At 40.5% G+C, this 15,201-nt stretch overlaps 1 long non-coding RNA gene across 1 annotated transcript in view; it reads left to right on the forward strand.

The window, feature by feature from the left end:
• Positions 1–423: 423 nt before the first annotated feature.
• Positions 424–15,201, forward strand: part of LOC308287553 — a 142,084-nt gene continuing 127,306 nt past the window's right edge. Inside the window, exon 1 of the long non-coding RNA XR_013962143.1 lies at positions 424–601. This is a non-coding gene — a long non-coding RNA (uncharacterized lncRNA). The remainder of the gene's footprint in view (positions 602–15,201) is intronic.

Here is a 15,201-nt window from a genome sequence, read left to right on the forward strand (position 1 = left end):
TGATACTTTTACTTAAAAAATACAAAATGTGAGTACTTTTCCCCCACCAACCAACTGACTATAATTTCTGACTTTTTAATTCAGTGAGGGGATCATTCTGCAACCAGACAGTGTTGTTTACCCCAGCAGGTGGATGTGACGTCACGGACTTGGAACATCAGAAAATAACAACAATCCAAATCCGCGATTCTTTTTTCTCTCTCCTCTCCTCTTTTCTTTCTCGTCTCGCCGCCGTTAAAATCATGTAACAACATTACAAGCTAAGCTCGTACGAGACACAAGGCAGCGTGAAAACTCCATCGTTCTTTGCGAGGAGACGACGCTCTCTTCTTCTTCGTGCAACGCGACACACACTCACTCACACACACACACATTTTCCTCATCGCTCTGTTTTAAGTTAGTTCCCTCTCTCACTACCGAGAGCGGAGTAATATGGCTTGTTAGTATTTACAGTGTGATTGTTGCATGTGTTTCTCGGTACACAAGCTCTACGCGTGCACGCAGTTGATTATCATCTCTCTGCTGCTCTCTATAAGCGAATTGTGTCCTCCGCGTGCGCTCTCACCCCACCGTCGCACCGTTGTGTGTTCGATTCATTCTGGTAAGTTTTTTACAACACGACAATGTTCTCTCGCTTGTTATGCTGCCTGTCACACTTTGCACACACACACATGGAGTTTTTGGCTTTGTTTGCTGCTGTTTTTTTTCTCGCTTTCTTTCTTTTTTCTTTCCAACCAACGGCGAAATAAACAAATAAAACAACACCTGTAGTTATGTTGGCGAGGACTGTCTGCTAGTTACTGTGTAATAATCCCGTTTTAGAGCGGTGAGGGCTCGGCGGTGTGAAGGGAAAAGAGACATGATGCCATCATCTACTTTTTTGGAAAGTTGCTCCTCTAGTTGTTACTCGCGACCCCCCCAACCACCACCAACACCACCTCCCCCCGGTTACAAATACCCTTTGATTAAAGCATTTCTCTGTTTATGTCAATTCTATAGAACGCATATATTGGGCATATATAGGCTACGGTTGGATAAAACGACGTTTATTAGAAGGTAGTAGTAAGAGTAGGATAGCACGCGAAACTTTCTAAGTACAGTATGGTGAAAGTTTGTGTGCCGTGATTTCTTTGGAACGCAGTCAGGGAAGGGGTTTCTCCCCACGTGCTACCTTATGTCGTTCAAAGTCTTTACTACATAAAAGACATTACAATGACCAGCGTCATCTCTGATTAAGTGTAACGATATTTCAGTTTTGTTACATGCAAGCAGTTACAGTTTACACACTTATTTATTTGACTGCCCGTTATTTGCTTTGATGTTGAAGTTCTTAAAACACATTTTTGGTGTGGTGGGCTGTATGCCTATGTCTACTATGTCTAGTCTGTGTTTATTATGACAACTCTCTGCTGAATTTAAAGTAGATATTGGTTTTCAGAATTAACTTATTACTTACATGGTTATTTACTATAGATTAATCATACTGTGATTAACATAATCTTCTTAAAAGTTGTAAGACCATGCTTTCATTCCACTATAGGAGAGCCTATTCAGTGGATTTCTGATTGAAGTTTGAATAATATGTGGCTTTATGTGCTCTTGCATGGTTGTGGAAAATAGTAATTCTGTTAATAGTTAGGGCCATGCTGGTAAATAGGATGAAGGTACAGAGCATATAATTACTATTTGTAAAAAAAAAGCAGAGCAGAGTTGAATTTTTGCTATTTTGAATTACATCCCAGTTATTGGAATGTGAAAATCCAACCAAATTTGTTGTACTGTACAGATGATTGCAAGAGGTGTAGTTTTGCATCGAAGAAAACAAAGTTTAAAGTTAAACCACTTTAATTAACGTATGAACATTTTAGCATCTATGCAACATTTTTGACATTTCATTAAAAAAAAGGATATAAATCAAACTAAACAACCACGACACACAAATTAGTTGTACATTTATGAACATGCAGTGTTCCATTTATCAACATTGTTTAATTTTTAATGCAATGTTTTTATTAGTGTAATAATGATAATTATTATTATAGAAATTATTGCATATTCTGAAATGCTTACAGTGTTTTAGTTTACATTTAGCACACTTTGTTTCAAACACGAGGAATGGCGCACAAATTAGTTTTTAGTGATAGAGAGTACACCTATGAGCAGACAGCTACACTGAGTTCAGTGTTCATTTTTATTTCTATTTCTATTGACTCGGTCAAACCTTCAGATGGAAACAATGTGAGAAAAAAAGAAAACCATCATGAAAATTAAATGAAAAGGCAACTGCAGCTTTAACAGCTCTTGCCGTCATTGCCACCTTCTCCTTAGTCTTCTTGAGATTAGTCATTGTCTGCGGGGGAAAAAAGGAAAGGAAAAAAAAAACACTTTTTTTTTGTAGGAGAAGTAAAGTAAACAGTCTCCAACAAGCGAACCTTGACAACCCAGATTAAGGAAAACATTGGAGATCAAACAGTGCTGCTGCTGGGCTGTTGTCATGAGCTGCCTGAGACAGAGAGAGAGAGAGCGGCAGACTATTTGAACAGGCACAGGGTTTTGTGTGCTCACTTATGCAGAAATGGACCTTCGCAAATGCTGACCCAGGTTTTAAAGCACAGGGTGAACTTTCTTTGCAACTTTTCCAGCCACAGTGTTTGACACAGCCTGTGTATGCAGCAGAGGTCCCAGCCTTTTTTATTCTCTTGCCCCTGCCCGATTCTTCAACTTATGGCAAGTGAGCATGATGAGAACAAACAAACACTGTCCAGTCTGTCTGGTTTTAGACAGGCAAAACTTATGCCTGGCTTACTGACTGAATAAATCTTAAGATTTGCAATCTGCGATGTGATGTTGTTTGGAAAAGTCTCTTATTTCTAGTTGGTCCTCAAAGAGATATGACTACAGGCTTTTGTTAAGGCTCTCTACGTGGAGAGCTATGGCCAAATGGAGAAGAAACTAATCAGTCACTCTTGCATTCAGTCTGAGGAGGACTCCCATCCCTGAGTGGAGCGGCCCCCTCTTTCATCTGACCGCTCAGTATTTGTGAACACATATTGAAATGTGCCGGGTATGGGGAGACTGTAAACTGCCTCTGTGCACCCTCGCTAGTAGCAACTGAACGATAAGAAGAGATATTTTTGTCCCAGTGTGGGAATGAGCTTCTGCATCTGCACTTTACTATATTGTGTAGTTTTCTGATTCATTTGCTGGCTTGCTGTCACTTCTTTGTGTTGTTTGTTCTTAATTTGACGCAAAGATGCCTTTAGTCAGGTTGTCTGTAATGTTTTTTTCATTTTGTATTTTTTACAAAGCAAACTGAAAGTCCGACACATGAATTTGTTGGCAATTTGTCTATCCCAACGAGGAACAGTGCAGTGTACATATGATCGCTGCATTGTTATTAGTGTGTAGTAGCGGTACATGAATTGAGAAGTGATAACAAAAGAAAGGCACACAACAATATTTGCAGGGTAAAGGTTAGTGTGTCCCGCCTCCTGTGGTGTGCCCAGGCAGCTGCTCTGCCTCTGTGCCATGCCCAGGCACACTGTGCGCTCCGTGCCAACGGAGGACGCCCATTGGTCAGAGAGTGGACAGCCTCAGGTGAGCATTGTGCAGCTCCTTGGTCTCCATGGAGACCGCACATGCTCAGGACAACCATTTACTCATGCAGCCATTAATTACTGTCTTCCACTGTCATCTGTCCTTAATAAAGGCTGGGACACTGACAAAAATGTCATGTGTCTACGGGAGGAGGAAGTGGGGTAGCATGCAATTACAATCAATTAAACTCTCCTCCAATATGCATTTGACTGCCGCTGCGCTGTGTTTTAGAAATACAGCGCTGGGATGCACACGATCTGCTCTCATAAAAAATGTGTTTTTGTCGGATTATGCATGTCTGCGTCTTTGAACTGTATGTAGGATACGTATCTCTATTCTCTTGTTTGTCCATCTTTGTTAGTGTAGGACAGGTTATGTTTTCCTTTTAGTGGTTGAAGAGTCTCGTTTAGTTTAGTTGCCTGATGGGTAGAACATAGGACACAGAGGGAATTCATTCTCATCTTAATGAAAGATAGATTAATTTACCTAATTAAACTGCAGGGTGTGTTATTCAGCAAAATATTTGTACTTTACGGCACAAGCCACATCATCAATATGTAGCCGTTGGCAACAGTTCCACTGCCCACGCCAAAAAGATTAATCTGTTCAAGTTTCCTTTGTGATGCCTGTTTTCTAAACGCCAGTCTTTGGCTTTTGTGAATCAACCTCATTGTATTTCACCTTGGATTCTAGTGTGAGTACACAGAGAATAAAAAAAACTGATTTGTGTGAATGCTTGTTTGACACTTGAGAACAGTGTAGGAAAATATCTGATATATTTATCTCTCTCTCTTTGCTGATGACCTTTAAAAAAACAGATTGAAAGAGATAACCTAGAGTAAATAATTTGAGGGTAAGACTAAATTATGATTCCATTCCATCTACAGTGTATCAGCACTGAAGTCAGTATTGCAGTAAGGAGTGGTTGTATTGAAATGTACCTAATTTAACACTGAGATTGAGATGTACAGTATGCTTGTGTATTGAGCATTTTCAACTCGAGTAAACCCTGGCGCGAGTTTCAAATGAATCCCACTCAGATATGATGACATATTGTTTAAATTCAATATGGCCTATAAGGTCAAGGTGAGAAATGTGAAATAAATAAACAAGTTGAAACAATAGGCATGTCATTGTCATACTAATAGTCAATGCAACTCACTTATCAAAATGGTTGAGATTGTTCAATCAATCACCTCGTGTAATGTTATTGTATAACATTGTGAACCGTTTAATTGAGGAAATAAGATGGTTAATATATTGAATGTAGTTATAAATAACTAATTGATGATTCTCTGTCAGGGCTGATGGTTGTAAAGTTACTGGCCATGTAGCCACTGTAAAGTTGTATTTTTGAGCGTATGGGGTGGTGTATCATCATTTTGCTACAACCCGTAGGCTACAGGGTCTGTCTGATTGGATTAGGGCTCAGATTAGATGTTGAATTGAGTTGGTTGTCACAGATCCCACTTTACCGGCTGTGAGGTTGACAGCTGAGAGGGATCAGTCCGAAGGATGGAGGTTTTTCTTTTTTCTCCGTCCTATAGGGTCCAAAGTCAGGGCCCTACCTAGAATATCACTACACTTTATCAGAGATAAGCCTCATACTGACAGTGTTGGGGAAGTTACTTTCAGAATGTAATGCATTACATATTACGTATTACTTTAAGTTAAAAGTAATAACACAATATTACTTGCTACGCTAATTAATGGATCAGGCCTACATTACTTGTGCATTACTTGAAGCACAAAAACACTAGGCATAATTATTAAATAACACAATTCTTGGAATTGGAAGATGGTAGGCTAAATGGAATAGTTTGCCACAACACAAACAACTCAGAAGCTGCAGCAGCACCCTCTATTGGTACATGGTTTATGTATAGAAAAATCGGTTTATGTATAGAAAAATCTACTAAAACTCCAAAAAGCTAATGGGAGAGACGAATTGTGTTGTCATTAGTAGTGTGCTTGAATTCATTACAAGCTTTGAAAAAAATCTCAAAGTATTGCATTACTTTACATACTAACTGTTATAATGTTGTTATTACATCATTACTCATGAAAGTAATATTTCATAACATTACTCACAGGATGTGTTACTCATTGTAATAATCGATTTGTATGTCAACTTGGAAAAAAATACATTGACCAAACCAATAAACGAATGAAACTGAAAAGCATCTTTTAACAACTGCGTAGTTGTGAATTTCACATTCAGTTTCCCCTAAATGGAAGTAAAACACATCACATTTACTATTCACTTTCTGTTTACAAACAACTTATCATATATTTTCTTTAAACCATGGGCAAGAAGAAAATATTTTAGCTTTTATTTTTATTTGACTTTTAGATTACAAGTTGATATTATTTGGTTGGTTCTCTGGTGTAACTTGGTTGTTGTCTAACAAAATTGCTAATAACTTCAAAGTACTTGCAGTTATGTGTGATTCATTGCTCACTTTCCAGGGTTGTTGCGAGAGCCTCTTAGCATATAGCAACTTGAAATCTGAATTTCCTGAGCAGCACAGCTTGGCATCTCTTCGGGGTACGTCGAAGGTAAGCTACAAACATTTCCAGACTGACGTCTGAGGTCCAAACATATGCTCCAATATGTGCTCAGCTGCCAGCCTAAACCTCTGCACCTGTTTTGATCAGCTGTTGTCCAGTCTTTTTATACGTTGGGTCTGGGTGGGTTTGGTCATGACAAAACCCATATACATGGACACATTTTAAGGGAATATTTATCAGGATTTACCGTCATCTGTCTTTTTTTAGAAAATGTACTGAGATATGTTGTTACTACACAACTTACTACACAATCCTGAGTGCTGAGTTAACTCTTATGTGTCTGTGTTTACACTCTGAGAGTTTTACCACTCATGATTTTACTGTGTAGTGGGCCATATAGTGTACTTAGTGGTAGTTCTGTACTTTGGGAACAGGCCAAGAGTTCACATAAAGAGCAAGAAAGGGACACCGGAGGCTTAGAATCAGGATGCCCTGATGCTCAGTCTATGACGATGTGTATTTGCTACACCTGTTGTCTATAGCAACCTCTTCAGCTCAAGACCCAGAGGAATAATGGCGTCTCACACACACAAACGTGGGACACACAAACTTACAACAAATACTTTATGAATTAACCACTTAATCCCCATTTCAAGAATAGTGAAAATAGTTGATCTGCTATTTTAATATTTTTTAAAAATGCAATCTTTTATAGTAAATGTAGAAACGGATCCATGACCCTTCATCCATCCATCCATCCATCTTCAACCGCTTATCCGGAATCGGGTCGCGGGGGCAACAGTTCCAACTGAGACCTCCAGATTTCCTTATCCTGAGCAACTTCCTCCACTCCCTCAGACCCTTGACCCCGCAAATCACAACCTCCGCCCCTGATATCTCACATGGCCCTCTTCTAGCGCCACCATCAGGCCGATTTGAGCAAAACACATTTTTGGACACTGCTCCTACAGATTTTGCCCTAAAATCATGCAAAGCGGTACACAGTATCTCTAAAGTCATGTCATCAACATGGATCTGTCCCATTTCCCATATTCTTTCCTGATTGGCTACGATTGCCTTCTAAAGTTTGTGTATGCGACGTGACGGTCACTTAATCTCCCGATTAGGGAGTCTTACTGGTTTATTGTCTGTGACCATACCCAGTCAATTTGCTTTACATTTATCAAAAGCAAGGGCAAGAATATTAACCTGGTGGTGGCTGGTGGCTTCCTGAGGTCGCTAGTGTTGGAATTTGACTGTTACCGAAATCACGTTAGCTCTGCTGCATGCTGTAAACTCCAACATTAGAGAATTTCACCTTTGAAAATCAGAATCCTCACAGTCGTCGCAGACACTATGCAGCCTGCTTTACCACGGTGTACGCAGTAGGGCATTCACAAATAGTGATTTTTAGTATTCGAATTATTCGACCTCAAAGTATTCGAATAGTCGAATATTCGACAGGACTGGCCAAACTGTCAAATATTAAGTAAGCAAGAGGCGAACATTGCGCTGTGAGGCGTTGTGAGCATGTAGATTATGCATGTAGCTATTTTCACAATATTTAACTGCGTAACCGAGTCACATTAAATGTAACACCTACATTCCAAGTGCTTGTCAGGGTGGGGGTCCCCAGTTCAAATATGTTTATTTTGGGGGTCACGGCCTAAAAAAGGTTTGAGAACCCCTGGTATAGAGCATTAACTAATTCATCCACCAGGGGCATTGACAACTCATTCTTATGACTTCCTATCTAGCCAAGCTTTATAAACTATATATTTTACAATACAAAAATAAAAATACGCGAATATTCGACTTCGGTGAAAAACGTCGAATAGTGACTTTGATATTTGAAATGAATATTCGAATATTTGGTGAATGCCCTAGTAGTACGCAGTGCCGTGTAATAAGGCCAAAGTAACTCCAGGAGACCCGCCGCGTCCTTCTTTGCCTCTGTGCTGTTTTCAGTTGGCAGCAGCACCACCCTGACAAGCAGCGTCACATGACAGGGCTCGCTCCTCCGTCATCGGTGCCGGGTGCAAATTTGGTGTGCTTTGATCACGTCTTTGGGGCGCATGGCTCCAGCTTAGCCCTGCTGCTCACTATGTGATAAGCCATCAGAGTGCTGAGATCTGAGCCGGGAGCGCTGTGGGCTCCAGGAAGAAGCAAGGGAGAGCAATGGAGACCGGGAGAGAGAGAGCAGCAATGCAAATTCTGTTGACAGATTGCCTAATGTAACCATTCTTTCTGCCTTTGCAGTTAACCATGTTAACCCTATGGCATCCCTGTTTTGGGCATGTCATGGGCAGAAATGTTCAAAAAAGAAACAGAATATTTCTAAATACATTCAAAAAGAGAGGAATAAATAGCATAGCTAAGTTCATGACACATTGTACCGTGATGCATTGTGTTGATGCACAAATGATTCACTTTGTAGTATAAGTATAACCTTACATTATATTAAAATAAAACATTATTATTATACTATTATGAAGGCTGTGCCTAATTGACAGGTTGTTCCTTGTTTATTTGATATATATTTCCAGCTGGGTGGTAATTGGGAAACAGTAATTAATTATTACCCAAGATGCAATGCTCTAGGAGAGGAAACTAAATGCTAATGAGTGTGGAGTCACACAATTTAATTAAAGTGTTCAGGTGATTGCGATTGCTACTTGACCAAAACTTAATTGATGCCTCATTAGTTCAGTGTCCCCTTACTGTAGGTGCAGTAGGTTGTTTACCTGTGTTATATCCGGACTCCTGCAAGTAGAATAATGGTTTTATATATCGTCGTTGTAGGGTGTAAACCTCGTATCTCCAAGTTTCAAATTTGTACGTTCTTTCGCAAAGTAAAGCCCTGCTTCATCGTACAAGGCCGTCGCACAAAAGTAGTGAAAACAGCCGATCTACAAGCACACAACGCCTCACGGTGCGAGGCGTTGTGTGCTTGTAGATGGGCTGTTTTCACTAGTTTAAATCATTTTTAAAATGATAAATGCAAAACGAACGGTTTTGGACATACAAGGTTTTCATCCGACAACGACGATATACATGATTCTTTCACATGACATGAGTGTGGTAGCGTTCATACTGTACATTGCCTCGTGTAACCGACTAACCGTAGAAGACTAGTGGTGGATGTGAAAGACGTGGATGATTTGGACTCCCTCGCGACAGTGCACCAGTTCCTCCACTGATAATGGCCTTGTTAAGTGAGATTCATTACCTCTTCATTCAGAGTCCCCTGGACATTGAGGGTGAGTGTACCGAACGTACCCACTCTGGCGCGGTGAAGTCACACCGCTGTGCTTTTCTGCTGCCCATCGTGGGCGACGGCGGTGTCTTCCCTTTGCTCTCCATGATTCACTTGACCTGATGCTGGGGGAGTGGGTAGCATTATTTTTCTTACTCTGTTTCAGCATCACACATAGGGCTGTCACGATATGACATTTTACATGACGATTAATTGTCACTCAAATAATTGGCGATTAACGATTTAATTGTGTATTTGTCGTTGATAATTACATTTCTGTTTGGCTTTTAGGCTTTGAAGTTGTATATGGTAGATATGACACATAACCTAAATACACAAATACATTACTGACATATTTGACAACTTACTACTTAACAAATAACATTGATATTGGAAATAGCCGATCTACAAGCTCACAACGCGTCGCAATGCGACGCGTTGTGAGCTTGTAGATCTGCTATTTCCACTATTTCTGACATTTTTCAACATTCACGATTATGACGATTATGACAAAATAATTGCGATAATGTCATATAATCAAGATTAGACGATTATGTAATAATTGTGACAGCCCTAACGCACACACCTGCACTTTCCCTCACACTTCTCTGGTTCTCTTGATTCACGCACACACGTACGCATGCGCATGCACGCACTCACTCATATGCATGCGCGCGCAAGCGCACACACACACACACACACACACACACACACACACACACACACACACACACACACACACACACACACACACACACACACACACACACACGCACACACTGTACACACAGACACACACACATACACCTTGTTTGTGTGAGAGCTTCTGTTGTCTGAATGCCTGGTCTCCCTGTAGAGCTTCAGATATTGTTGTTGTTTGCCTGTATTGGTTGGAGCGTGTGACTTGCATTTGCCCGAACTCCATGGAGAGAGTTTGTTTTTGTTCTCGGCGCTGTAAACAGGGTGGGGCTCCATTCCCAAACCACTCACTTGGAGATGGTTATTTTCACAGGTGCTATTTTTTTGTTTATCATTTCGGTCAATAGATTTCTGCCCGAGAGGGAATTATGTGTTGAAGCCAGAAACTATAGCCAACTATGTGCCATGTTTGCTGACTAGATTAAAACAAGGGAGAAAAAAGAAAACCCACACTCGTTCATTATTGTTTTGGCATTTTGAAATGGTGCCCACATTTGGTTTTTGAAGTCATCTACTTTTGTTTTTGTTGACTCAAAATACCAAAATGTTCCATGGTGACTCTTTGACTTTTCCCTTAAGCCTTTAATAGGTCTACATTACAAAGTAAAAAAACTAAATTATTTCACCTTTTTTGTTTCTTTGAAACAGAGGCAATACTTTTCATCTGTTTTCCTCTGTTCTTGATCTACGTGGAAAGAAATATATAAACTTTTCCTTTCCTTTAATAAGCAAGCCCACTATCCCGGTCTAGATACTCGGATATTATTGCAACATTTCTCCAAAACGTGAACCTGGCCTAAAAGTACTGACTGTGATTTTTTTCTTTGCGTAATAGAGTGACACTGACAAGTGACTTCAAAGCGCCAACTTGGCTGTTTGTGCATCGTGTCACCCTGTTGCCTGGCTCCCGACTCACCACTGTTTACCATTTATTTCTTTCATGATTTACAGCCTTTTGCTGGATATTTTACAACCCCTGTTGTTAAACACTATCAATATGGTGCGGTTTGAGCAATAAGCAGTTATGAGTTATTGGATATTTTTCTAAAAGCCTTTCCATGTTGCGCATAGGGGCGCATGATATACCAGCTTTTAATGTGTTGACTAATCAATTCTTCCCAGTGAAAACAACTCAGAATGAGAAATGAGTAAATCAATCACTTCACTTCATATTATGGAGGAGAGTTGGATGAGGCTTCTGAGTGCATTTCTGTGTACTTTACCCACAATTGTATGCGGTGATTGAAGGGCTAATTCAAAGAATTTTAATCACTCGGACGGGGCCTCTTGCAGTGTCATCTTTTTTTGCAAATGCCTCATAAAATGAATAGATGAGCAGCCTCTTTTAGAACATAATGGCTGCATTAGAATATGAGATGGATGGTGGATGAGAATCCTGTATCCCCCGTGCACACTCTCTCTCTCTCTCTCTCTCTTACTCATTCACTCAGTCACTCTGGTCTCTTCTATCTATAGTCCCACTGTGTAAAAAGACCTCGCGGGGCACATTGAAGTGTTCCGCTGAAGCTCATACAGACAGGGGAAAGGGGGGACAAAGTACAGGCAAGGACACTTCTTTTAGTGTTAAAATTGCAGTGGAAGCGGTTAAAGCAGTGGTTCTCCAAGTGGATTCCAGGGACACTGTGGATTGCTTTATGGTGGTCTAAATTGACCCATACAAGTCTGTAACTCTGACAGTGTACAAATGGAACCAAATGTAACAGGTTCATTTGGTTCCATTTGTACCTTGTCAGAGTTAAGGGGAGACCTTGAAATTTGAACGTTTGAGAAACACCGGGTTAAAGGACCAGCCAGCCTGTAATGTCTGATTTCACGCTCCTGTAGCCAATAATAGTTTTGTTTTGTTTGTCCTTTAAGTCTTCCCTTCTTACCTTCACTGATTATGATGCCACACCCTCTTACCAGCTTGACAGTGACTGCTCTTTTTCCAGTTTGTGAGATCATCATGCCAGTGGAAGTCATCATGTGTTGTGTTGTTCTCATCCGGGACGACCACACATTGCCAGTCAATATGTAAACAAAGGCAGAGACGCTTTCTCATTGCCGAGCTGACATTTCACATCGCCTGGCCAGTGACTCATCAGAGAGATGTCATTCCGCAAATTACATTTTAGTGTGCAATGTACAATTTTAGAAATTGAAAAAAATACTCTTAATGTGTACGAATTTTGGTGCCCACTGTATTTTTGTGCATGCTCATATAATCTGCAAGCATATTATGCACAGAGCAATGCAACTCCATTAAAAAAAAATATATATATATATATATATATATAACACTATCTTACTCATTTCACTCACAGTTAAAAAATATATTAATATTAATTCAAGTAGACTCATGACCTTTCCCCACATTTAGTTTATGAAATGGCATAAATGGTAAGTTTTACACAAAAAGCTACAGAATTTGAGATGAACAGTATTTGGGCGAAAATGACAAAATACAGCGAATTGTTAGAGCCGACTGTTAATATCACTGTCACTGCACAAACGGTGCGTAAACTCGCAGCATTAGACCACTGCACAAGACACACACAGGAAACATAATCTTTAATGTTTAATAAAATGTTTAACAGGTATAACTTAGTTTCAACTAGAAAATGAGTACATATCTCTGCCAGGCCAGGTAGTAGAAGCCAATGAGGATGAAATATGAAAAATGGGACAGCTCCATCTTGTTCACATGACTATAGAGATAATGTGTACCGATTTACGTGGTGTTTGGACAAAAAATGCAGGAATAATATATATATTTCTTTTACAAAAGGCTGCCTCCTGGTGGCGCTATAAAAGCCCAATTTGAAAAATTGGGGGTGTAATTTCATCCGTGGTCTAGTGTGAATGTGCGTGCAAAGTTTCACAGCAATCGGACACTGCATTTATGATTTGAGGCATTAGGCCACTCCTGCAAACGTTGGAAGATAATCTTTGACAATCAGGAAGGAATATGAAAAATCTGACAAACCTGTCTTGATCTCAATGTGTACCAATTTGTGTGATATTTGGACAAAATCTGTGTTTGGCAAAAAATCGGCCTGTGGTGGCGCTATATCTGACCAATGTGAAAATGACTCCTGCAAGCTAGAATGCATGGTTACAGTGGTAAAATCGGGTCCATGGATAGCGAGTCTAATCAAACAGCTTTCTAATATTGCTCAGTACAACAACCCATCGTCTTTTATTCTACAGACGATGTGTACACATGGAACCAAATGGACCCGTTACTAGGGATGGCCAAATGGAGATGTTTTCTTAACCGATAATCGAAAGACCTTATCAGTTAATTAACCGTTAACCGTTAAGGAAATGTGTTCAAAAATGCGCTATTTTTGCGATAAAAAAAAAGAAATGTGTTTTTGCAAAGAAACCGTGGGATTGAAATGATCAATCTGTAATGTGATGCGCTTTCGCCAGGCACGTGCGCACATACAGCAAAGGGGGCTGGAGCCCTTAACTTTTATCAACAGAATTGTCCACCAAAAGGCCCTTCAGCCCATGCCTCTCTAACATTCTGTGCACTGACTGCACTCCCTGGCTATCGCCTAACAAAACAGCCGCAGCGAGATGCTCGCTTGTAGAGCAATAACTTTCAATCGTATGACATTTGGAATGGTTGAATCGGCTAAACGTGATGTCCATTTCATTCATTTTCTTCTCTCTCGACCGTGTTTTGTGTGTGCTGATGCAGCGATCATTGAATTTGTGACTCTGAGCTGTGTTATTTTCGCATATCCTAGGCTACTCTGTAACCAAGACGACTTTAGCGTTCCTCACGTCGTCAACATGTAACATTAGAAAGTTGTGTTTTAAGCTCTTCTTAACGGGATTCAATGTGACGGGGGTCTGTTTTGTAAAATCCAATCGACGACGGAGCATTTGTTGAACAAGTCAGCGTGTACGACTCCAAAATCAAGCAGCGTCGCAGACTCGCAGTTGCGTGAATGCATGGATGTTACACAGACATTGGTGTCCCAGAAATGTGTGACCACAGCGCGTATAGTTGCATGGTTGATGACTTGATGTTGCGTAGATATTGGTGTACGGGGCTTTTGGTGTGACACATGGGTTGATTTCCTTTTTCTTTTCTTTTTTATCGGTCAAAATTGACCGTTAGTGCTTACCGGTAACCAATTTCTTATCGGTTTAACGGTAACGGTTAACCGTTGGCCATCCCTACCCGTTACATTTGGTACTCTCTGTGTTACAGATGCGAGGAACTAAATCGGCTGAGGTTTTGGACAAAGTTGACGCCCCCCTTGGTCCTAGGCTTGCGATGCAAAAGGGAGAGGGAGAGTGGGAGACCTCTTGTGTCAAGCGCGTCTCCGCTGAAAGCACAGTGGTAGCAGGCGACGTGAAAATAAAACTAGACCAGGTCAACCTGGTTGTGCCAGACCCCCTGTCTGTCATCATCATTTATGACATCATGCCTTTTGTAGGCATGTCATCATTATGTCATCATCATATATACCCTTTATATAGAAAACCCGGACAGACCGACATTTGCTTATGTAGGCCTACCCATTTCATGGGTCTGGCAAAGAATAAACTATTCTTTGGTATTTTCTCCCTTTTTTCCTGCATAGTAGGCCTACTGCGTTCTATTTGTCTGTCATTCTATGTTAAATGCGCGTCTCCGCAGAAAGCACAGTGGAACTGGGCGATGTGTAAATAAAAAATAAAATAAACACTTCTTTGGTATTTTATGAAAACTAGAAGCTCGGGCTGCCGAGCCCCCTTTAGAACCAATGGTACAGACGATATATTTTATGTATGTTGGTCCTTATGTCTTACCTGGGGTGTGGGGGGCACAGCGCTGCATTTTTTTTTTTACCCGTGTCAATGTTGTAAGAACGGGCAAACCCACTGCAACAAGCCAAAGTTGTCTGGTGGCTTTATCCTTGGGGAAACGGTGGAAGAAGTTATTTCTTTGTTTCAACAAGAGAGCGAGTGTGTGACAGGCTGCCTGTACATACCTGTTGCCAAAACAAATGACAAAAATGCTTCAAAGCAATGTTGACATAACTCTGAGAATACATATGTTGAGTGAGGATGGCTTGTCTAAGTACAATGTAAGTCAGATTAGCTCCGTTATAGACCTTTCTCCAGAGCGCTGCCAT

This window comes from Nannobrachium achirus (assembly GCF_963921795.1).
Source record: "Nannobrachium achirus genome assembly, chromosome: 6".
Classification (NCBI taxonomy): Eukaryota; Metazoa; Chordata; class Actinopteri; order Myctophiformes; family Myctophidae; genus Nannobrachium; species Nannobrachium achirus.